Source organism: Macaca fascicularis, chromosome 17 (genome assembly GCF_037993035.2).
Source record: "Macaca fascicularis isolate 582-1 chromosome 17, T2T-MFA8v1.1".
NCBI classification, from domain to species: Eukaryota; Metazoa; Chordata; class Mammalia; order Primates; family Cercopithecidae; genus Macaca; species Macaca fascicularis.
Genome location: NC_088391.1, coordinates 21,968,034 through 21,994,009, shown reverse-complemented (window position 1 = coordinate 21,994,009; position 25,976 = coordinate 21,968,034). Strand labels below are relative to the sequence as shown.

Below are 25,976 nucleotides of genomic sequence, written 5' to 3'. Positions count from 1 at the left end.
TCTCCTGTTTGAGGAAAGTCTGGTATAATAAAGGGCCTGACTCCATGTTTGGTGTCTGCTGCTGACAGCGCCGAGCTCCCCCGCTCTGCCCTCCTCTCTGTCACTCTGTGGAAGCTGATGAGAGGCCCTGCGCTTCCTCTTTGGCACTGGCAGGAATGTCCAACCTGCAAACTCTCATCTCTGTGTGTGGGAACCCTCACCTCAGCTCTTTCTCTAACACCGTGAACCCCAGACCAGGCTCCTTTCTTTGCTCTCTTAAGCTATTTTTGGACCTGCTTGGGAGCCTGCCCTGGTGTCCCCAGAAAGCCTCATTATGTGAGTAAAAATCTTTTCCTACCCTCTTAGTGCATGTGTGGCAACATCAGTCTCAACATCTGAACCAGATTTTTGGTGGAGGAACCATTAATCTCTGCAAAGTTACCAGAAAAACTGGTATCTGGAATCTATAAAGAACTTTTGTCATTCAATAATAAGAAAAAATCTAATAAAAAAAATAGGCAAAAGATTTAAATAATCACCTCACAAAATAAGATACACAGATTGCACATAATCACATAAAAAGATGATCAACATAATTCATCAATAAGAAAATGCAAATTAAAACCATAATAAGATATAACTACACACCTAGTAGATAGCTAAAAAAATTTTTTAAAATATGGTCTCACTTTGTCACCCAGGCTGGAGTGCAGTGGTGTGATCATAGCTCACTGCAACCTCAAATTCCTGAGCTCAACGGATCCTCCCTCCTCAGCCTCTTCAGTAGCTGGGACTACAAGTGTGTACCATCACAACCAGCTAATTTTATTATCGGTTGTTATTATTATTATTATTATTATTATTATTGAGTTGGAGTCTCTCTCTGTCGCCAGGCTGGAGTGCAGTGGTGCAATCTTGGCTCACTGCAACTTCCACCTCCTGGGTTCAAGCCATTCTCCTGCCTCAGCCTCCCTAGTAGCTGGGACTACAGGCATGCACCACCACACCCAGCTAATTTTTGTGTTTTTAGTAGAGACAGAGTTTCACCATGTTGGCCAGGATGGTCTTGATCTCTTGACTTCATGATCCTCCCACCTCGGCCTTCTAAAGTGCTGGGATTACAGGCATGAGCCACTGCACCCAGCCTCAATTATTATTATCTTATAGAGACAAGGACTTGCTCTGTTCCCCAGGCTGGATTCAAACACCTGGCCTCAAGCAATCCTCACTGCCTTGGCCTCCCAAAATGCTGGGATTACAGGCATAAGCCACCACACCTGGTCCTAATTTTTTTTTTTTTTTTTTTTTTTAATGACAATACCAAGTACTAGTGAGGATGCAAAGCAGCTGGAACTCTTACACATTGCTGGTGGGAATGGAAAATAGTACACCCACTTTGAAAAACATTTTGGCAGTTTCTTACAAAGTTAAACATGCGCATGACATACAATCCAGAAGTTCCACTTCGAGGTAAGAGGAATGAAAACATATGTATACAGAGAAATATATATGAAAAAAACGACTAACCAAATGTCCATCAATTGCTGAATGAACAACTTTGGTATATACATTAAATAAAATACTCTTCAGTAATAAAAAGATCAACTACTGATACATGCAACAACATGGGGGATTTTAAATGTATTATGGTAAATGAAAGAAGCCAGACTTAAAAGGCTACCTAGCATATGGTTTCATTTGTATGACATTCTGGAAAAGGTGATACTACAGAGAGAAGAAACAGATCAATGGTTGCCAGGGCCTCAAAGTGGGAGGAAAAGTTTGACTTCAAAGAGACAGGAGAGAATTTTGGAAGGCGATGGATATGTTATATCTTTACTGGAATGGTAGTGGTAACATAACATTTGCATCTGTCAAAGCTCACAAAACTGAGCACAATATGTACTGTATTTAAATTATACCTTGTAAACCTGGCTTTAAATAAGTTGTAATTCTTACTAGTCAGTGACTTCAACACCATTTTAGCCAACTTGTATGAAATATATAGCACCACTATTTCCAAATATATTACAATGCTTCTCTCAAATGGAGAAATGCAGGGACCAAATAAAAATCATACAGTTTTGTGCAGTAAAGACACAAAAGACAAAAAACATTTCCCCCCTCCTTATCTGCTACCTCGTCTTCAACCTATTTCCCTTCGCTGTTTCACGGTAGTTAGAGTGAAGATTAAATCCTACCTTTTTAGACCGCTTATTGGAGATTAAGTAAATTCAAGGGTTGGGATGAAAACATTTTAAATGGTTCGAGTTTATTCAACATTTTGTCTAATAGCATTTTTGCTCATATATCTTATCAATTAAGGGGTAATTTTAGATAAGCGAACATCATTAGAAGGATGCATACTAAGTGTGGATATTGAAGCACTCATATTGGCCTCATCAAGAATAATTTGATTAAATAATTTGGACAGATTCCCTCTCTTTATAATTCTATGAGGAACAAAAATGGGAGAGCATCAGCTCCCTAGGGGAATGAATGAAATAGATAATCTTGTGGTCAAATGAGCAAAGAGAGGCACTTTACTAAAGATGGGGCTTTCTGTCTTCATTAGAAAAATTGAAGATGTTCTAAAGAACTCCATTAGGGATAATGGTGTCTCTTAGAAAAACTGTGCTTCATGGCTTAGGTACTTGATTAAAGGGCTAATTCACCCTCTGCTTATCTAATTGATCTTGTTTTCTTCTTCTTCATCCTGCCCTTGAGATATCCCAAAGTAGATTACATGTAACCACTAACAGCTTCTTTCCCTTACTCATCCAGGCACGCCAAACTGTGTACTTCTATCATAGGTCCTCTCAATACCTGAAGATGATTGACTGAATTCTGGGGGTGACTACACTTCCTTTGGGAAGACAGCTCCTAGTTCTCCTGTGCATGGGAATCCCTTCTGAAAATGTAATTGCCTGTCATCAAGAAAAGAAAGAAGTCCTCTGTCATACCCACTCCCCTTCTTTTTGAGGAAAAGATCCTTTACTATTGTGGGCAAAAAGGGACTCGCCCCTTGATCCATATCCATATTCCCATTGAGCCCTGTAGGGAAGATTCACCTCGAGAGGAGTGGAGGATATCCATGAGCAAACATGGCAGCCGACTGGCAGTTTCAAAGGGGCCTTGAAAATAAATCTATTTCTATTTCGCCCTTCATGATATGTGATGTAGGAGTGCTTTCCAACTACTCTCTGTTGCCACACTGACGGTTGATGACATTTATATACATAGCACCATCATTCATTCATATCAGACATATCCATGGAGCACCTGCGATGTGTCAGGTGCTTTTTTAGGCACCAGCAATACAACAGAGAACAACTAGACAATAATTAATCCCCTTGAGAATTTACATTTCAGTAATGCAGACAGGTAAAAGATAAGTAAGACACATATATACATTTAAATTATAAGTATTTATTTAATTATTGCTGAAAACAGCAGTACATTGGAAAACAAGAAAAAATCATGTAAAATAATATAAAAATAGGAAAAATGATTCAAAATAAGATTACAAATATTAAAGACAAAGCAGTTTCATCATTGTCTAAGTGATTGATATGGTTTGGCTGTGTCCTCACCCAAATCTCAACTTGAATTGTATCTCCCAGAATTCCCACGTGTTGTGGGACGGACCCAGGGGGAGGTAATTGGATCATGGGGGCCGATCTTTCCCATTCTGTTTTCATGATAGTGAATAAGTCTCACGAGATCTGATAGGTTTATCAGGGCTTTCCACCTTTGCTTCTTCCTCACTTTCTCTTGCTGCCACCATGTAAGAAGTGCCTTTCACCTCCCGCCATGATTCTGAGGCCTCCCCAGTCCTGTGGAACTGTAAGTCCAATTAAACCTCTTTTTCTCCCCAGTCTCAGGTATGTCTTAATCAGCAGCATGAAAATGGACTAATACAGTGACATATCCAAAAATAATAATAGAACAAACAGTACATGGGTTCAGTACATTATTACAAAATGTTCTTAAAATAGTCTTGAATATTTGAAAAGTTAGTGCATTTCAAGGATAAAGAAAATATCCCATGGAAAATTTCTGTGGAAAACTCAAAGTATTTACAAAATTTTAGAAAATAACATTCTCTTAAACTTGTTCATAATTATATTTAATGTCCAGAGTGTACAAAACTTTGTTATAAACCCAAGAAATTTTGTCCATAGCTAAGTTGTCCTTTGGGTCAGGAATACAAGTACTATCACCCAGACATTCTCGAACATGAGAGAAGGCATTCTCCATGAGCCTCACTTGAAAAATACTCGAGATCTGAGGACAGTATCTTTTCAACCATAAGTGAATCAGAATAGATAAAAATCAGAAATGAAAAAGCTATGGTAAAAGACCTGACAGTCAACATAGAATCTATTTATTAAATTCTATAAAAAAGATGGAATTATGAGGACAAAACATAACGTATATGTAAAAACTGGAGAGTTAAGAGAAGGAGAGGCAGGATAAGTACAAGGGGATTAATTTTCTCACATTAATAGTGGGAAGTCAATTGATATGGCCTAACACTGAAAAACACAACCAAATACACATTCACATCATGATTTGAAACTCATGTTGTTTTTCATTATCTTCCTTTAAACTTGGAGAAATATTTTAGAAACTCATAGCACTCATGGTGAACAAATGTTTTCTTCTATTACGTAATAGGATCTTATTTTAGAAAATTATGCCTAATCATCTTGATCTCTGCATAAATGCATAGAAAAATAACACAGATAATGTTCACCAGATGTAGGAAGTGATTATTTCTGGGTGGCAGGATTTGGAATAATTTTTAACTTGCCTCCTTTAATTTTTCTATATTGTTTGACTAGTCATAATGAGTACATACAATTTTTTATGTGAAAACAATTAATTTACAAAAGACATGCCTATAATCCTTTATTCAAAATCCTTGGGACGAGATATATTTCAAAGTTAGAATTTTTCAAAGTTTAGAAAAATAATAGGGTGCTTATGGAACATCCTTTGAGAGTCTGGGCCAGCATCCCCAAATCAAGCATGTTAATATCACTAGGGCAAAAATAAGAATATTCATACAAAAAAATTGTGACTATAATTAACTTTTCTAATGTCAGTTCAGGTCAGGAGTTATCAAACTGATAAATGATCATGATTTTTAGGCAAATCAACAAAAATGTTTTTACTTTCAGGGCTCTTTGATTATATTTAATAGTTTTATGGATAAGGAAATATGGATCATCATGCAACAGTTACCCATTTTTCAGGGTTTTGCTTTCTTTGGCTTTGGTTTCCTGTAGTCAATCATGTTCTGAAAATAGGCGAGTACAGTACAATCAAATGTTTTGAGACAGATTACATTTACATAACTTTTATTACAGTATATTGCTATAATTGCTTTATACTATTACAGTCATGTAATAATATAAAGTCATGGACCACATATATCATGGTGGTCCCATAAGATTTATAATGAAGCTGAAAAACTTCTATTATCTAGTGATGCTTTGATGATCTGTACCCTGTGTAAGTCTAGGATAATATGTGTGTTAGTGCCTTAGTTTTTAACAAAAAAGTTTAACATTAAAAAAAAATTAACAACAAAACAATTTATAGGATAAGGATATGAAGAAATAAATTATTTTTGTACAGCCATATAATGTGTTTGTGTTTTAAGCATTTATTACAAGGGTTAAAATGTTAAAAAAAATTTAAAAGTTTGTAAAGTGAAAGTTACAGTAAGGTAAAGATTAATTTATTATTGAAGAAATTTTAAAAATAAGTTTAGTGTAGCCTGAGTGTACAGTATTTATAGAGTCTACAGTCACGTACAGTAATGTCCTAGGCCTTTACATTCACTCACCATTCACTCACTGACTCACCCAGAGCAACTTCCAGCCCTGCAAGTTCCATTCATGGTAAGTGCCCTATACAGGTGGACCATTTTAAATCTTTTATACGCTATTTTTACTGTACCTTTTCTATGTTTAGTTACACAAATACTTACCATTATGTTACAGTTGTCTACAGTGTTGGGTGCAGTAACATGCTGTACAGGTTCGTAGCCTATGAGTAGTAGGCTACACATATAGCCTAGATGTGTAGCAGGCTATACCATCAAGATCTGTGTAAGTATACTCTACAGTGTTCGCAAAATGATGAAGTTGCCTAACGACAAGCGTCTCTGAACATATCCCCATCATTAACAATGCATCACTGTATTAGTTACTATTGTTAATCTCTCACTGTGCCTAATTTATACATTTATGAATTAAACTTTACCATAGGAAAAATTGGTATATATAGAGTTTGGTACTAGTCACTGTTTCAGGCATCAACTGGGGTCTTGGAATGTATCCTCCCTCAGATAAGGGGAGACTTATTCAATTTGATTATACACTTACTGTAAGCAACTTAGCATCTTCCAATTATCCTAATGTGTTTGTGTTTTTAATCTAGATATTATGGGTAGCTGCTCCAATTCTTTATTCTCCACCTATTTTGCAAGTCACACAGTCATCTCTTTTCTGCTATATACACCTTTCCTCACCTTCATCTTTACCCCTCACTTTCTCGGTTTCATCAACATAGGAAGGCAGGGTGGCAGAGTAGGAAATATTCTAAACAAGAGAATTAAGAGAGTTTATTTTAGCTCTGCCATCTAACAGCTATGTGACTTTTGACAAGTCAGCGTCCTTGATAAGACTCTCCACACAGCACCAGACATTTGTAGCACATATTACATCTAATTATACTTAGATATAAATCACGTTTTATATCTAATTATTCAAGAGGTCAGTTGTAAAGGAAAAGAAGGGAGGGATTTGTTAAAAAAGAACAGCAATGAGTGGCCGGGGAGCTGGGCTCAGGAGCTATTTGTCTACGAGTCTCAGGTGCATTTTAGCATTAACATACAGGCTTTGTTAGTGTCATAATCAAAACGAAATCTCCCTGCTTTCAAAAATATCTTTCAGATCTTTTTATTTGCCCATCTCTTTGATGTCAGAATACCCTAGGTTACCCTAACGATACATTTCATTTCTCCATGTTAGATAACTGAACACAAGTGTCAAACTGAATCAGGATTTAACTTGATGTTTTATGAGATCCAGTTGGATTCTAAACTCAGGTCTCCAGATCTATAAATGTACATATAGTCTAATAAAGAAAAATAAGTATCCCAGAAGTTTGCAGTTCTCCCTTTCCATGAGTTATTCCAATAAGTTTAGAAATAATGAAAACATGAACTCTACCTACTAAAATTCCTGTATAGTAAGCATGTAAGCATATTCATCAGACTAGGATTTGGGTAAAATAGCCTCATTCTAAAGAGCTTTTAGCTACGAAAGCAGTGAAGCTGTGCTAAAAGATCACTTAAAGTGATAAAAAACAGTTGAATTGCTGAAGCTCCGTCAGCAGAAGCTCTGGAAGGACTGTATCGAGGACATTTCCAGCTTAACGAGACTTTTGCCTGTTAATAAGCTGCAATGGGAAGTCAGGCACTTGGGTTGCTGACTGACATGGAAGAACTTTTCAAACCACACATCCTTTTGGTAAGTTACTTTTCACAAAGGGAAATTCTGCCATGGATGTCTGGTTGCATCTGACAACTGGGGTTGCCTATGTAAGAGACGTAAGGTTCAACGTGGCACCATAGTTCTCATGAATCAGAGGAAAATAAAATAGAAAGAAACCAATGGCTTGTTTTCTCTGATTGGTGTCCAAATTACTGACAGAGGTTCTATCTTTAAATTTTCTTAAGTGCTGTGAGTACTGGATTAGTACCAAGAGGGTCTGTGTTTCTGGGCTTGTGCTCAAACCAGTAACCTCCTATTTCTCAGGCCACAAAACATAATGACTTCTGTGATGTTGGAGGCTCTGAAAGCACAGGTCTGGGGGACTGGACTTGGCCATGCTGCCAGACCATGCATTGAGTTCAACAATCCTCATCTTTTCAGAATCTTAGTTGGGATCAACTCAAGCTTATGCACTCAGAAATAAGTGCATGTACACACACTAACACACACACAGAGTCTCAGCAGATGGGATATTTTCTTTTTCAACAAACCAATTCATATTTCTTACAAACGTGATGCCACATCAGCATTTCTTTCAGCCTGCAGAGTAGTTAACCGGATGCTGCCAACATGAAAGCTGTCTGTTTATTACTTAACTACTGGAAGAATCAGTTTCTTCTGTAAAATTAGATTCTCGCCCATGAATGCATCTCAGAAATGTTGTGATGTTTAGCTGAGTGTTTTTATGACAGTGCATTTTACCTTAAAATCCTACACCAGCATTCCCAATGTGTCCAAAAGGAGATAAGTCTCCAAAAAGGCTAACGGGTATTTTGCAAAAATAAAATACATGAATTCAATTGCCAGCTCAAATTAAGTTGGGGAAAGCTTAGGTTAAGCCAAGTGCCTTTACTGTAGGACATACCAGAGCCTGTAAGTCCCTAATGTGCAATAAGGATTTCCAAGGGAATGGTATGCAATGCAGTACTGCCCAGTGTGCCTTACCTTGGAATTATTTTTCAATAAGCATCTCAGGAGATATTTTCTGGGACACACTGAACCTTAAAAGGCAAGTCACGTTAGAGCGGGTATAAGATGAACTGAGCAGCCTGGTCGGAACCTTAATGGAATTAACATGAAAGCATAGCAACATCCATGTTTCTGCTCAAAGGGGAATCTATTTTCAGTTTGGAGCATCAGTCATAAAAATACTTTTCATGCTGGAAAGTAGGTAAAAGCCTCATCACTTCTTCACAGTTTAGACAGGACCCATAGGGACAGAAGGCTGATTACACAGTGCTGCTCAGGGTAGACAGCAAGGCTGTGACATTCCTAGGCTGACTGATAAGTGACTAGTGGGAGCCATTTGCAGAGCCTGTTGGAAGATACAAAACTCCCTTATGGGTAACATTGAAAAAAATCTTATTTGAGAATTCTATTGAAAAATTTCTTATGTGACTACATCAGCCTTGAGAAACGTGTGACACATTAGTCAGAGAAGGGTTACTAGAACATGGTTGACTGAAGAAGAAGAGAAATTCATCAAAACCAAAGAGAAAGTCTCTTAAATGTGCATAGATTCCAACTAGCAGGGATGGAAAATGGGAAATTATGAGAACACTGTCATATTCTGTTTCATTATATAAATTATTCTTTATATGCTCAAATACATAAAATATACATTTTATGGAGTAAATTCATGATTCTCTTTCACACTGTGTTCATAAAGCTTCAATTCTTCCAGATGTTATTGTAGACAAATATCTGGACAAGAAGGATTCCATATTCATGCATAGAGATCCCAGATCAGCAGCCTTCCTTTCAGGATTTGGTTCTAACAGTGGTCTCTCCCTACCTATGGTGTTACTATTATTATTTACTTATGCAAGCCCAAGGGCAAGTCCAGGCTTATTAACCTGGGAATATTAAATGAGCATTAATGTTCATGCAACTAATAGGCTAATTTGCTCCTAGTGGTGAATTTAACATAATGTCCACTCCCAGATTAACACTTGAATCGGAAAAGTTGATATTCCTAATTCCAATTATTATCCAGAATATTCTAGAGCTATTTTATGAACTTAGTATAGAAAATAATAACAATAACAGCTACCATTATTGAGTGCCTATAGTACGATATATCCAAGTGGTAAAGCCAGCATCTGAACCCAGGTTTGTTCACCAAAACCTCCCGACTCACCACGCTGACTCAGGAAGTACTACTCCAAGAAAGTTTTGAACAAAGTTAAGAGTGAAATTATGCAACTATTGACCAAAACTTACAACCTTCACTACAAATGATCCCAATGCCTCAGGACTGTGGTTTGCCAATGAGTGGCTCATGGACGAGGGTATAGTTGGGACCCTAGGATTTTAGAATACCTACGTATTGGGTTTTTTCAATATTAGCAAATGGGTAGACTGATAACAAAGAGTAGGATTATTGAGAACTTATCTAGAGGAAAACTATGTGGTTTTTAGATGGAGAATACAAATCTGACTAATTCTTTGTTTTTTTTCTGAAGGAATAAATAAGGAAGGGGATTGTATTAACTGCTGAATGTAAATTATTTAGTCTAAAAAGAAAAGTTGAGAATCTTTCACCCCCAGTGCAATTAAAAAGGAGTCATCGGCTGGGCACAGTGGCTCACGCCTATAATCCCACCACTTTGGGAGGCCGAGGTGGGCGGATCACCTGAGGTCTGGAGTTCAAGACAGCCTGGCTAACATGGTGAAACCCTATCTCTACTAAAAAATACAAAAAATTAGCTGGGCACAGTGGTGGGCGCCTGTAATCCTAGCTACTTGGGAGGCTGAGGCAGGAGAATCGCTTGAACCTGGGAGGTAGTGGTTTCAGTGAGCTGAGATCATGCCATTGCACTCCAGCCTGGACAACAAGAGCAAAACTAAAAAAAAAAAAAAGCCATTATCGCTGATTTGGAAAAAAAAAAAAGTTTTGTCTGGGAGGATTGATTTGGAGAAGAAGTTAAGAGCACAAAAAGTTGGATGTAATAATGTAAGGATAGAGCTTGCCAAGACACAGGAAGTAGTACCCATTTTATTTAACATATCTATAAATTATCCAAATGAGGAAGTGGCAAGATATTATCATCACTGCAAACAATATTAGACCTTCCTGAGAGCTAAATATTGCATCAACAAAGATGAATTGGAATGAAATGTTGTGAAGATTCCATAAAACCAGGTACATGGAAGCAAAGGTAGTATGTGAGCTGTAATCCATGTATATTAGGAAAGAGTCTAGCAGCCCTGTCCACTACTTCCTGGGGACATTTGTTTGACCTGTTCCAACAGCCCTGCCCCGCAAAGTGGTATACATCACCAGAAAGATCAATGGAAGGAAAAACAGACAAAGGAAGTCTTTACCCTCTCCCAACAAGATCTAAACCCAGAGAGCATAGGGATGTCCTCTAACCAAGGGAGAGGAGGTGGAACAGGAAACAAGAAGGAAATTCCCATGCCCACTTCCCTGGTACAGGCTTCTAAGGCTAAGTCAACTACAAAAGGGGAAAAGCCTTAAAATAAGTGAGAAATTAAGATTGTGATACTAGACTACTCTAAATACTTAATATCTGAAAGTGATTCAAAAAGGCCTGAGGTCTGCCCAAAATTTTAATGAGGGTCAAAGAAGAACAATTAAATAACACAGGTTTAAAAAGATAGGGCTGAGAAAGAAAAAAGCTGTTCTCTACTTGCACTTTACTGAGTTCAACCTGTTGAATAAATGGGCAATAAGTACAACATCCATCTGTTACATCATCTCATAGCTGTCTGTTTTTCCTTCATAGCTCTTATCTATGCTTGAAATTAAATATTTATATTGTTATCTAATTCATGTTTTCCCCAACCAGATGGTCAATTTTATGAGACCAGAGACTTTGTCTGTTGTCTCTTTTTTGTTAATTGTTGTTTTCCTACAATGTGCTTGACACACAGTTGGCAATGGATAAATATGTGTTAGGGAATTGAATGCGAATTGAAAACTCTATAAAATTCCAGTTATTGGAACTTAAGAAAAACATGACAGAGCTAGAAGAGTTCAGAGATGATGCTTAATTAGATGAGGAGATTTATAAAACACTGTTTAAGGACAGAATAAGAGATTAGGCTTTAGAAATGGGAAATGCCAGTGGACACAGCTATAAGAGACCAGAAAGAGACTGATATGGATAGGGTCGATGTGAACTAGTTAGCCAAATCCCCAAACACAAAAACCAGTACTTACATCTTAAATGTATTCTTTTGTACGGTATTAATCTAAGAAATGTTTTAGCTAAAAGCATAAATACATTTTTTTAAAGTATAAGATACATTTATCAATAAGAAGTTGGCAGGGGAACTACAATGTTTTAGACCAAATGTTGGAGGTTCTTTGAAAAAAAATCTTACTCTCTCTTAAATTATCTCCTTATCACTATTAGAAAATAGTGCTGAGTTGGGTCATCTTAGGATGCTGATCCCAAACTGTGATTCCTATTTGCTTACGAATTCTAATGGGCAGTGGGAAAGTTGTGGAGTGTTAAATACTTGGTTATCTCTGTGTTTAGAAAAAATGTGAATAGGCCTTTAGCCAATTAATTTGAATAAGCTCTCTAATGGGTAATGTTATTGTAGCAGTTACTGTGTGCAACAAACCACAACAAAACTTAGCTTAGAGCAATCCTAGTATTTATTTTGCTCATGAATCTGCACCCTGCCTGGGCTCAATGAAAATATTTCATTTCTACCCGACTAGGTGTGGGCCAGGGCAGTGAAAAGGCAGTGGGGGCAACTAAAGGCTTGTTCACTCACATGGCTGGTGATTGATGCTGGCTGTTGGCTGGGAACCTCCATTCCTCTACATGTGGGCCTCTTCATGTAGCTTCTCCATATGAACTAGTTTAGGCTTCTTCACAGCCAAGAGGCTGGGTTTCAAGAACAAGCAACTGAGAGAAAGGGAGAAAGAGGGAGAGAGAGAGGAAGCAATGCAAAAGCTGAATCACTGTTATGACCTAGACTCAGAAGTCAAATAGCATTCCTTCAGGCATATTGGTCTGTTGGTTGGAAGAGTCACGAGGCTCTGACTAAATTTGACAAAAAGAGACACCGTCCCAGGACCTTGGAGGGAGGAAAAGTTCATATGCATATTGGTGCAGCTATCTTTGGGAAACACAGTCTGTTACAGCTTTACTAGAAGAAGAGCCTGTTCTTAAGATTTCCTGTTTATCCATGTAGAGAACTACAAACCAAGTAGAATGGTAAATAGCAATGGATAGAGCTGAGATGTATTGTCCAATATGGTACAAGCCTTGCGCTTCAGTCAATCATTTCAAATATTTACTTATTATTTAGAAATCGGTAAATAACTTTTTGGTAGGTAAATTTTGAAAGTAAATTTTTCACTAAGAATTCTAATTTGAGACAATATAAAAAGCCAGCAAGCGTTTGTTTTTTTTAAGTAAATAAAGGCAGAATTTTAGGAAGCTCAAATTATCTCATTAGCATCAGTTAGTAAATCAAATCAGTATAACCTTCCCAAGTCTTGGTATTACACTCTGTGAGTTTTCAGTGCAAAGCAATAGGCCAACATTTACTTTTAATGTTTAACAAAGAAAAATAAAAATTATAACTTACCTTATGCTTAAAACAAAATTAAAACTTATGTTGAGAAAATTCTCAGTCAAAATTAGACTACCCTAACATTTTGAAATGAGGGAAATAGAATAATAATGTTATGAATAATTAGTGTAATATAATGAATAATAATTTAGAATGAAATGGAAAAGATAATAGAAACACTCCAATGCCCCAACATATTTCTCTCTGCTGTATTTATATCTGTATGCTACTTATGCAAGTTATTACTTCTAGTCATTCTCTCTCTGTCTACACACACACACACACACACACACACACATAATTTGAATTTTTAAATCTTGGTTTCACACTAGATGTGTGCTCACTCCAGGCTCCTAACACACTGAATGCTGTGGATATTTGATGCATATTGAAAAAATTGAATGACAATGAAGTGAGGTATATTTTGTACATTGTTTATGTCATGTAAACCTTAAGAACTTCGAGTAGTTGGTTGGTTTGAAAGAATCTCTTTTTGGACCAAGCAAAGAGCTTTGCATTGTGGATTTTTCCTCATCTTGCAACTGTAAGAAAGAACATGTATCAGGTGGATGATGCTTGAGGAGGGGAAAGAGTGCTCGCTTTGCTTTATTGCTCACAGATTACTTCAAATTATCCTCACAGGCATCTGCCTCAATTAACATCCAATCTATTACTCTTCTACTTTTATTCTCAAGGAGGAACATCTTTATAGCATGGTTGGTTTTGCTTCTCCCCCCGTAAACAAAACATCTCGCTGAATTGCTTTTCACAAAAGTCACTTTTAGATAGATATTATGTTTTAAGATAAAAGCCTGAGGAACACATTGCTGAGTTTTTTGAAAAAGAAAAACGGTACACAGGGCCCTGAATGTGTCCACACAATACCCAGAATACTCAAGAGTTAATCACGGGAGTTCCAGTTTTTAATTCATCTGAACTGACTTGAATACCACCTAAGACCTAAGCAACATTAATAAGCCACTTAGCATCTCTGAAACTCAGTTTACTCGTATATAAAATGGGAATAATGCTCCCTGCCTTGCAGGACTGTCACAGGAATTAAGTGACATAGCATGCAAGAGTGACCAGTACTAAATAAGTAATCCATACATACTATTTTGTCACTTTTCCCCAACTTGGTTGCTACATTTTTCTCTCATTATTTTATTTTTTAACATTTCTGTTTTGTTTTTAATGTGATAGGTGAAGAGTTTGAAATTACACACACAGGCACACACACAAATCTTTCTCCTTTTTAAAGGAACATTCCTTTCTCCTTCTTTCCTCTTTTCCTTCTTTCTTTTTTCCTCCCTTTCCTTTCCACAGATATTTTCAGTATTTGCTATGAGCCAGCCACCAATTATCCAGTATTGAGCAAAGCAGCAGGTCCCTTTCTTTACACTGCTTAGCATCTATTAGAAGGAAAGAGCATTCGAATAAATAAATAATTAGACTCATCTATCATCACAGCTGAGAAAGAACGGTGTTGAAAGTTCTAGAAGTGACCTTCATACACAGGATGGTCAAGAAAGGCCTTTGTGAGGAGGTGATAAATAGAGAAGTAAAGAAGAGTGTGCCACTTAACCTCCATTTAGAGATTGCACTCTATTCTCTGCCTTTCTCGACCTTCCTCATGCTGGGGGCGGGGCCCGGATCCTGAAGATCGCGTTCCCTGTGCTCCCTTGACCTCAGGCTTGCTGGTGGGTTCTGACAAAGTGAGACAGCAGCTAAAGATTGAGGGCAGGAGGATAGAGATCAGGGTGTCCCATGATTTGATATTACACCTGTGTCTGTAGCTGTATCCCTCCCCAAGGCAGCTCCCATTGGAAGAGCCTTCCCCAGGGTTCCGGATCATAATGGGCTCAGACAGTGCCACTTCCTTCCTCTCTTTACTTCTTCAGCCCACAGGCCGATCATGGCTTCGGGGTGTTGCTAGTCTCTGAGTGTCTCACCCTTTGAGAAAGGAGTTGGCAAGGCTGGTTTCACAAGATACAGGTCACAAAGATGCTGCTGATAAAACTGGGTGCAGTAAAGAGGCCAGCCAAAACCAAGATGGTGATGATAGCAATCCCAGTCGCCCTCACTGCTCATTTTATACTAACTATAATATATTCGTGTGCTCAAAGTCACTCCCATCAGCACCATGACAGTTTACAAATGCCACGGCAACACTGGGAAGTTACCCTATATGATCTGAAACGGGGAGGAACCCCCTCAATTCTGGGAATCCCCCACCTTTTTTCCAAAAAATTTATAAATAATCCACCCCTTGTTTAGCATGTGATGAAGAAATCACCATAAAAACACCAACCAGCAGCCTGGGGAGCTGCTCTGCCTGTGGAGTAGCCATCCTTTTATTCCTTTACTTTCTTAATAGACTTGCTTTCGCTTCACTCTGCCAGCTCGCTCTGGAATTCCTTCCGCACAAAGCCAAGAACCTCTATGGCCTCCCCAGCTGAAAGTTCTGGAAGTGACCTTCATAGACAAAATGATCAAGAAAGGCCTTTGTGAGGAGGTGACTGTTAAAACCTAAGTCAGACAATGTCATTGTCCTGCTCAAACCCCTGCAAGTTCTCCAGTTTTGGGGTTCACCCTGTGACGCATTTATTATTTGTCCCTAACCCAGCCCTTGCCTCTGAAGTCTCTTCAACTTGGTCCATGTGGTATGAATTCTGTTTCTAGCCTAGAACCTGAGTGTTACAAAAAGGAGATCCACGTGAAGGAGTTGGAAGGAGCCGTGCAAGAGAGGAAACAGCATGTGGATGAAGGACCCAATACAGGAAAAGCCTGGAGTGTTTGTGAAGTTAGGAGGGCTATGTGACTGAAGTCCCACTAGTAAGGGGAAAATGGCTTGAGATGATTGTGGAGAGGCAGGCAGGGGCAGACGGTTGGGGCCTTGAGACAACCTAAGAAGCTTGGATTTTACTTTATGAGTGAACTCATGAGTTCTCACTCTTATAAATAAGACAAGTTACTGGCTAATTCGAATTGTTCTTTATTTAACCAGGAGGAAAGAAAGCCAGGAATGAATGAGGAGCTTTTGCTTCTCAAGAGAAGAATGATACATATAGATATATATAACCTTTTTGTTATCATTGTTGTTATTCTTTTCATAAAAGGCTTAATTTAGAATGCATACCTAGAATAAAATGTGGTTTGGGCTATAAAAATACACTTTACTGTTTTGAAATCTTCAAGCACAGTTTTATTTCTATCATGTTGTACTTTATAAAGGTAAGGGATTATTACTGCTGCTCTGATAAGGTCAAAGCATATCTTTTTTTATCAGTGGATTAGCTCCATTTATTTCTTTATTGCTAAGCATAGTCAATTTATTTTAAGCTTACTTCAGTCTAAATGAGTGAATCTGTGTATCCTTCTGTTCCTCTACTTGCCATTGAAACATTATCTATCTAAACCAAAGCAGCATGAAACCAAAGAGACTAAGGAGCAAATCTCTACAGTGGGTCCACATTGTCATTTTTTTCCTACTCATTTCCAAGAGATCTTTACATCTTCTGCTTAAAAGATGCACAAACCAGACCTCTCCCTGAACCACCTGGATGGCTGCAACAATGCTTTTCATCACTGCAAAGTAAACTTTAATTCCAAGCAAAATGTACCCTTTGCCATCTTTCTTCTTCCTCATTGTCCACTTCTGAACTTTCCTCTCAATCTCTCCTTTTTCACACTTGGCTTGAGCCATTCCTGGAGGTTACTGCTCCTGGGAGCTGATTTGGATACCTTCTTACATCAGCACTCCTATCTGATCTAGCACTGTCTTCTCTGTATGGTACCAGATTAATCTACCTACAGCATCTTTTTCCTCACTTCACAATCCCCAAATTTTGCTACTCACAAACCTAAAATGCCTTTTCTTTGTTTACATCAAAAGATCCAAACCTTCCTGCCTGACTTTCAAGACTTTCCTTATCTGCCTCCAAATTTCCTTTGTATCAGGCCAACAACCTTGGAATCATCCTTTAATTCTTTTGTGCTTTCACATCCTACACCCAATCTACTAAGAAAATTTTGTAGACTCTACCCTCAAAATATATATAGAACCCAACCACTTCTTATCACTTCCAAGCTACCACCTGGTCCCAGCCGCCACAATCATCTCTACTGGATGACAGCTTTTTCCTACTATCCCTGCTTTTATCACTGCAGCCCATTCTCCACACTCTAAATCAGAGAATGTCACTGCCCTGCTCAAACCTCTGCAAGTTCTTTATATTTCACTCATATTAAAGCCAAAGTCTCAGGCCAGGCTTGGTGGCTATGACTGTAATCCCAGTACTTTGGGAGGCCAAAGTGGGATGATTGCTTGAGCCCAAGGAGTTCAAGACCAGCATGGGCAACATAAAAACCCTGTCTCTACAAAAAATTTAAAAAATTAGCCAGGCATGGTAGTCCATGCCTGTAGTCCCACCTACTAAGGGGCTGAGGCAGGAGGATTGCTTGAATCCAGGAGTTTGAGGCTGCAGTGAGCTAGGATCATGTCACTGTACTCCATCCTGGGTGAAAGTGAGACCCCATCACACAGAAACACAAAAGTGAAAATTTCTAGAATGAACTGCAAGGCTCTACATGATCTGGAGGGTGCCATCCCTTGGCTCCATGCCTTTTGATGCTGTAACCTCATCTCCTACTACTCTTTCTCTCCCCGCCCCCATACATATATCTTCTTGAACACACCAGGCATGCTCCTGCCTTAGAGCCTTTGCACTTGCTATTCTCTCTCCCCGCAACATTTTGCCTCTGAACATGATATGGTTTGGATCTGTGTCCCTACCCAAATCTCATCTCAAATTGTAATCCTCATAATCCCCACATGTCAAGGGACGAGGTGGGAGGTGATTGGATCTCGGGGGTGGTTTCTCCCATGCTGTTCTCATGACAGTGAGTTCTCACAAGATCTGATGGTTTTATAAGGCGGTTTTCCTTGCTGTTGCTCACTTTCTCTTTCCTGCCACCATGTGAAAAAGGTCTTTGCTTTCCCATCTGCCATGATAGTAAGTTTCCTGAGGCCTCCCCAGCCATGCAGAACTGTGAGTCAATTAAACCTCTTTTCTTTCTAAATTACCCAGCCTCAGGCAGTTCTTTATAGAGGTATGAAAACAAACTAATAGAAGACTCCATACAGATAACCCCTTCACCTTCAAGTCTAAGCTCAAATGCAACCTCTTCAATGAAGCCTACCAGGAACACGTGCATCAGTCAGGATAGGCAACATTATCCTCTGATAATAACAACCTTCAAAGCTCTGCACCTTAACACAACAAAAATTTATTTCTAGCTCATGTTATACATCTACCTAGGCTGCCAAGGTAGTTCTGCTTGTTCTATTCACTCAGGAACCTAGGCTAATGATGGTTCCATTTCAACATGTACTAGACTATCACCATTCAGAGGAAAGAGGAGCTGCCTTGTCATACCTGGGTCTTACATATGTCTGCACCCAGCAGACACACGTTGCTTCTACATACATCTAACTTATTAAAGCAAGCCATATGGCCGTGCTTAATTTCAAAAGATCAAATGAAAACAACCTACTACCAAGTGCCTGAAAAGAAGAGAATCAGAATGTATCAGTTATCCTGTATTAGTTATCTCTTGTCACAGTAATGGCACATAGCAAATAACTGAGATATCCCAATGGCATTCAACATTAGTGTTTATTGCTCATGCTTCTGGGGCAGTTGGATAGGTGGCTCTGCTGCTTTTGATTGTGCTCACTCACATGTACAGGAGACAGCTTGCATTGGCAAATCCAGGCTCGTCTCATGTGGGATCTCTGCTCTGAGTGGCTCTGAACCTCCACTGGGCTGGGTCAGGTGTGTTCTTACAGTGACTGCAGAGGTACAAGGGAGAGCAAGCAGAAACACACAAGGACTCTTGAGGCCTGGGCTTACTGGCTGAAATAACAAACTGAAAGCTTCTATTTCTCCATCCACCAACTCTGACATTGTCAAGGTTATAATATTTACATTGTTCTTTATAACTATTAAGTGTTCCATGTTCTTTCTATGTATTGGTTCTAAATATTGAAAGAAACAAACAGCATTTACAGTATTATGATAATATCAATGTTTCCATTAGATTGCCATTAGCTGCAAGTAATAGAATATTTAATGTTAAAAAATATATGAAATGCCATTGTTTTGGACTGAGCTTCTGTACTATACCCCAACAGACCTGACCAAACCAAAATGGAGTCACTCATGCTAAATGCCACATAGTTAAACTGAACTTTAAGGAAGCAGACAGATCCAAAAACAAATGAGTTTTCCCTTAAAACAGGAGATTCTAGTCTACCAGAGTCAGCATAATAAGAAAGTCCCCTTACCTTTAACCATTACCAAAAAACAGTAACCTGATGTTAATCAATGAGCTTTTAAAAAAATTCTTTTGCTCTGTTTCCTTGTTATGACCTTTAAAACCCCACTCTTCTACTATTGCCCAATGTGAGCTCTCTTTCTATTTTGTAGAATGGAGGGAGCTCCAATTCATGAATTGCAAATAAAAGCCAATTAGATCTATAACTAAATTTGTTGTTTGTCTTTTGATAGTAGCTAAAAACTCTTAAACACTAAAGTGTTTATTGCCTCACATAATAAATAGACTATGTTAGTTTTTTTGAATTTACAGAATGTTTAGCATTTGAGCTTTTTTGTAAAATAATTCTCATGGCTTTTTCCTCAGAGCTGCAACATAACTATAGGGACTTCAGAGATCATATCCTTATAAAACAACATGCAGAGTAAGAAAGGAACAAGTCATTCCCTATGTCCCTCTTACGGAGTGAGAAAATGTTTTGCTGGAAACCCTCCTAATAGATTTTCACTTTTATCTCATTGGCCAAGATTACACCCCATGCCAGTGCCTACACTAATCATTTGGAAGGAGAACAGAGTTTCCATGATTGGCTTAAACCAATCATCCTTCATTCCCTGGACTGAGGTGAATCCCATGTAATATATCTCTAAACATAACTTGAGTATTGTTGAAAAGAATGAGGGAGAGAATAATTGCTAAGTAGGCAACAGTGTCTATCTTTGCTACCCAACATCTCTACAAAGACTTTGTCCCATAAAGAATTTTCAAAAATGATCAATGCCACACAGAACACACTCAACCACTCCTCAAAGAAGAAGATCCCAAGTCTCATCAGTTGCTGTACTAAACTCCAAGTTATGTAACTCTGGAGTTATGCAGTATTCTCTATTAGAATAACTAAATATGATTTCTTGTGGCCCAGGAACCTATGTCTAAAATAGACAGTTTATTTACCTAAACATACTCAACATGTAACCCAATCCAACAAAGACAGAAAAATCTTAAAACAAATCCTGGAAATACATCAAAACAGAACCTCTTTAAAGCATAAATCACACAGGATCCATAAAACAAAAATACAAGTTAAAAAGCAAAAACAAAAAACAAACAAACAAAAAACCAAGTACAATGGCATCAAAGAGCAAAATGAATGCAACGACACCTCACATTTCAATACTAACGCTGAATGTAAATGGACTAAATGCTCCACTTAAAAGATACAGAACCACAGAATGGGTAAGAACTCATGAACCAACTATCTGTTGCCTTCAGGAGATTCATCTAACACATAAAGACTCACATAAACTTAAAGTAAAGGGGTGGAAAGAGGCATTTCATACAAATGGACACCAAGAACAAGCAAGGGTAGCTATTCTTATATCACACAAAATGAACTTTAAAGCAATAGCAGTTAAAAGAGGCAAAGAGGGACATAATATAATGGTAAAAGACCTTGTCCAACAGGAAACGATCACAATCCTAAACATATATGCACCTAACACTGGAGCTCCCAAATTTATTTAAAAAATTACTAATAGACCTAAGAAATGAGATAGCAACACAATAATAGTGGGGGACTTCAATGCTCCACTGACAGTACTAGACAGGTCATCAAGACGGAAAGTCAACAAAGAAACAATGGATTTAAACTATACCTTGGAACAAATGAACTTAACAGATATATACAGAATATTTCATACAACAACTGCAGAATACACATTCTATTCAACAGCACATGGAACCTTCTCCATGATAGACTATATGATAGTAATGACCATACTACCATAAGCGATCTACAAATTCAATGCAATCCCCATCAAAATACCACCATCATTCTTCACAGAATTAGAAAAAAAATTCTAAATTCATATAGAACCAAAAAAGAGCCCACATAGCCAAAGCAAGATTTAACAAACAGAAGAAATCTGGAGGCATCACACTACCTGATTTCAAACTATCCTATAAGGCCATAGTCACCAAAACAGCATGGTACTGGTATAAAAATAGGCACAAAGACCAATGGAACAGAATAGAGAACCCAGAAATAAACCCAAATACTTACAGCCAACTGATCTTCAACAAAGGAAACAAAAACATAAAGTGGGGAAAGGGCACCCTTTTCAAGAAATGACGCTGGGATAATTGGCTAGCTACATGTAGGAGAATGAAACTGGATCCTTATCTCTCACCTGTACAAAAATCAACTCAAGATCAATCAACTTAAACCTAAGATCTGAAACTATAAAAATTCTAGAAGATAACATTGGAAAAACCCTTCTAGACATCGTCTTAGGCAAGGATTTCATGACCAAGAACCCAAAAGCAAATGCAATAAAAAACAAAGATAAATAGCTGGGACCTAATTAAACTAAAAGAGCTTTTGCATGGCAGAAGGAACAGTCAGCAGAGTAAACAGACAACCCACAGAATGGGAGAAAATCTTCACAATCTACTATGAACTCAAACAAAGCAGTAAGAAAAAACCAATCTCACCAAAAAGTGGGCTAAGGCCATGAATAGACAATTCTCAAAACAAGATAGACAAACGGCCAACAAACGTATGAAAAAATGCTCAACATCACAAATGACCAGGGAAATGCAAATCAAAACCACAATGTGATACCACCTTACTCCTACAAGAATGGCCATAATCAAAACATCAAAAAACAGTAGATGCTGGTGTGGATGCAGTGATCAGGGAACACTTCTACATTGCTGGTGGAAATGTAGACTAGTACAGCCACTGTGGAAAACGGTGTGGAGATTCCTTAAAGACCTAAAGGAAGAACTACCATTTGATCCAGCAATCCCACTACTGGGTATCTACCCAGAGGAAAAGAAGTTATTATGTGAAAAAGATACTTACACACGCATGTTTATAGCAGCACAATTTGCAATTGCAAAAACATGGAACCAACCCAAATGCCCATCAATCAATGAGGAGGATAAAGAAACTGTGATATATATATATATGATGGAATACTCTTCGTCTACAAAAAGGAATTAATTAACAGCATTTTCAGTGACCTGGATGAGATTGGAGACTATTATTCTAAATGAAGTAACTCACGAATGAAAAACCAAACATCATGTGTTCTCACTGGTATGTGAGAGCTAAACTATAAGGACACAAAGGCATAAGAATGATACAATGGATTTTGGGGACTTTAGGGGAAGAGTAGGAAGAAGGTGAGGGATAAAAGACTACAAACAGAGTGCAGTGTATACTGCTCAGGTGATGGATGCACCAAAATCTCACAGATCACCACTAAAGAACTTACTCATGTTACCAAATACTACCTGTACCCCAATAACTTATGGGGAAAAAAAGAGGCAGCTGGACAGAAAAAAAAAAAAAGAAAGTATACAAAAGACTGGCTGGCTCATGTCCTGTGGCTTGCTAACTCTGTTCTCTGGAAGGATTTCTCCTGCCCAACATCTTTTATGCCTGATTATCCCATCTTGGAAAACAGTGCTTGCCTGTTATACTCTAAAACCACAGTTCATTGAAGAGTTCTAGGAGCTACAGAGATTTAGCACCCTACTTCTCTCAGATGAGTTCAAAAGTCCTGGTGTCTTTTTAAAAGCTGAACAATCCCAGGTGTACGTCACTACGCATGAATTTTATTTGGCAATACAGTCCCCTTAACAACTAAGTTGACTTTCAATGTACCTGTTTCTAGCCACTTCCATAAACTATATAACTATCAATGGTTAGACTCTTGCCTACATACAACCTTTGAGAATTCCTGTCTTATCTTCTTCTGCTGCTAAGTCTATTGTTTTCCTGCCTCTGTGTGCTCTACCTGATGTGGAAGTAGATCATAAAGTATTGGCTTGTATTACATAACAAGAAATCTAACCCCATTTTTAAAATGTTTTATTGCTTGCAGTTTTTAAGTCTCACCCCTCCCTCTTACCTGTGTGTTCCACATCTGGACAAGCTGATAAGAAAGTGAGGATGCTCCCTTCTTTTGTTCCAACGGGAGATACAAACAATGCAAGTCCTTTTCAGTGCACAAACCACCCTCACCCCCACCCCCAGCCCCAGCCCCTAACCACAATAGCAACCCAAGCCAGTCTCCTTTCCTTGCTCTCTCAAGCCATTTTGGACCTGCTCAAGAGGTCTTCCCTATTCCCTACAGAGACACTACTTACGTAAATAACAAAGCTTTTTATGTCCTCTTGGTGTGTGTCATCATCGGTCTTGGCGTTCAAACTAAACTTTGGGTGAGGACCCGTCTGCCTTCAAAGATGATCATAACAGCTTTGCTAATGGTATTTACCATTAACTTACATTGCAAGTCAACAGCAAATCCTATCTTAGCAAAGCTATATTATCTTCCTAATCTGCTTTTAGGATGAACTACCTACAGACTATGTTTGTCTTTCTAAGACAAATCTAAAAGCTGCAAATGATACTGTAATTCTTCTCACCATATTTAACATGGTAACTCCATTCAGCAAATACTCTGAATCCAAGGTACAAAAGCTTCCAGTTTGATAACATGTTTCACCTTCACCTAACAAGGATCATCAGCTGCCCAGTCTGGAAAGCAGAGGCTCTGTTTCCCCTCTATAAATGACTCCTTTCCTCAACACATTCCACATTCTAGGACCTGTTACTTCCAGCACCTTACTTCTGGCCACAAATTCTGCATTAGTTGGGAGACCTTCCACTGAAATTTAAAAAGCACTAAAAAAAAAAAAAAAGAGTAACCAAAGGAATTTATCGTCTCACACAACAAAGAGTTGAAAAGTTCCAGAGTTGGCCAAATCTGTGGCTTAAAAATCTTAGTGTTCTCGGTCAACTTTTAACAACAAACCGGGGAGGCAGCAGGGCTGCTGACAGGGAATAGCTATTTTATAAGCAATCCACACTGGCTGCCATAATCAGTCAGTCTGCATATAGTGATTTGCTATGTATGATATCCCACATGCTAGCCTAGGCATTACAGAGACCATATCAAATAAGACAAACCCAATTCTTACCTTCAGGAGCTCACATTCTAGAATGCAAGACATTCTTACTTGTTAAAGAATGATGAATTATGATTGGTTTCGTAAGAAAAGAAATATAATCCTATGTTATTATAACTAAACTTTTCCAAAGAGAATATTTAAGCCATCAAGATAATGTTAAATCTTTTCTCTTTTACTCTACAGAACCTCAAATCATACTCTATGTTAGTTTCTAAGTACATTGGCCAGGTGCGGTGGCTCACGCCTGTAGTCCCGGCATTTTGGGAAGCTGAGGCAGATCACTTGAGGCCAAGAATTCGAGACTAGCCCAGCCAACACGGCGAAACTCCATCTCTACCAAAAATATAAAAATTAGCCAGGCATGGTGGCGCATGCCTGTAATCCCAGCTACTTGGGAGGCTGCGTCAGGAGAATCACTTAAACCTGGAGGTAAAAGTTTGAGTGAGCCGAGATCGCCCCACTGCACTCCAGTCTGGGTAAGACAGTGAGACCTTGTCTCAAAATAAATAAATAAATAAATACATAAATACATACATACATACATACATACATACATGGATCTTGACTTTCTTATTCAGACTTTCTTTTTTTCCATTTTGGAAATTTTGCCTCTTTTTTGTTGTTAACAAAGTTATATATGCCTTCACCCCATTATTTCAAACATCCATGTTTTGTGGCATGAACTCTATTTTATTCTTAAATATATTCAGCGTCGAGCCCTCTGACTTCTTGGACTCATTTCTGTCTGTGGGGGCTACAAAGATTTCTGGGTTTTTTTGTTTTTTGTTTTTCTTTGAGACAGCCTTGCTCTGTCACCCAGGTTGGAGTGCAGTGGTGCGATCTTGGCTCACTGCAACCTCTGCCTCCTGGGTTCAAGCAGGTCTTCTGCCTCAGTCTCCCAAGTAGCTGGGATTACAGGTGCGCACCACCATGCCCAGCTAATTTTTTTTTTTTTCTTTTTTAGTAGAGATGGGGTTTCACCATTTTGGTCAGGCTGGTCTTGAACTCCTGACCTTGTGATCCACCCGCCTTGGCCTCCCAAAATCCTGGGATTACAGGCGTGAACCACTGCACCCAGCCCTCAGATTTCTGTTTTTTAGATATATTTTATTGTGCATATTTAAGGTATACAACATGATATTATAAGATGCATATATAGCAAAATGGTTACTATAGTGGAACAAATTAATATATTCATCATCTCACACAGTTACCCATTTTTCTGCCCTGTGTCAAAAGCAACTATAATCTACCCATTTAGCAAAATTCCTGAATACAATACATTATTATTACTATAGTCCTCACATTGCATACATTTCTTACTGAAATTTCTTTTCAATTCATTTCTGATTAGCTCCACTATTTCTATGAACCTACGTTGTGCCTCATTTCTTGATTTCCTTTTTTGTTTTGCTGGACTATATACTCAAGTTGTTTTTTCATGGCTAGCATGGGAAGAATATTTGCAAAACCCTTGACTATATGAAAATATCTTATTTTGACCTCATATAAAAGTGCTCTTTGGCAATGTTCTCTAGCCATTAT

At 38.3% G+C, this 25,976-nt stretch overlaps 1 protein-coding gene across 8 annotated transcripts in view; it reads left to right on the top strand.

The window, feature by feature from the left end:
• EPSTI1 (epithelial stromal interaction 1) overlaps positions 1-25,976 on the top strand; it is a 307,624-nt gene that overhangs the window by 271,387 nt on the left and 10,261 nt on the right. For 4 of the 8 annotated variants that reach the window (XR_012426892.1, XR_010582571.2, XR_012426885.1 and 1 more), the window contains one exon: positions 24,615-24,907. The exons of 2 other annotated variants lie outside the window; for them this stretch is intronic. The gene's annotated coding sequence lies outside the window, so the exon portion shown is untranslated. Of the gene's footprint in view, positions 1-680; positions 779-2,763; positions 5,629-24,614; positions 24,908-25,976 lie in introns of those variants that run through there. 2 more of the 8 variants (XR_012426887.1, XR_012426890.1) reach the window with 2 other exon arrangements.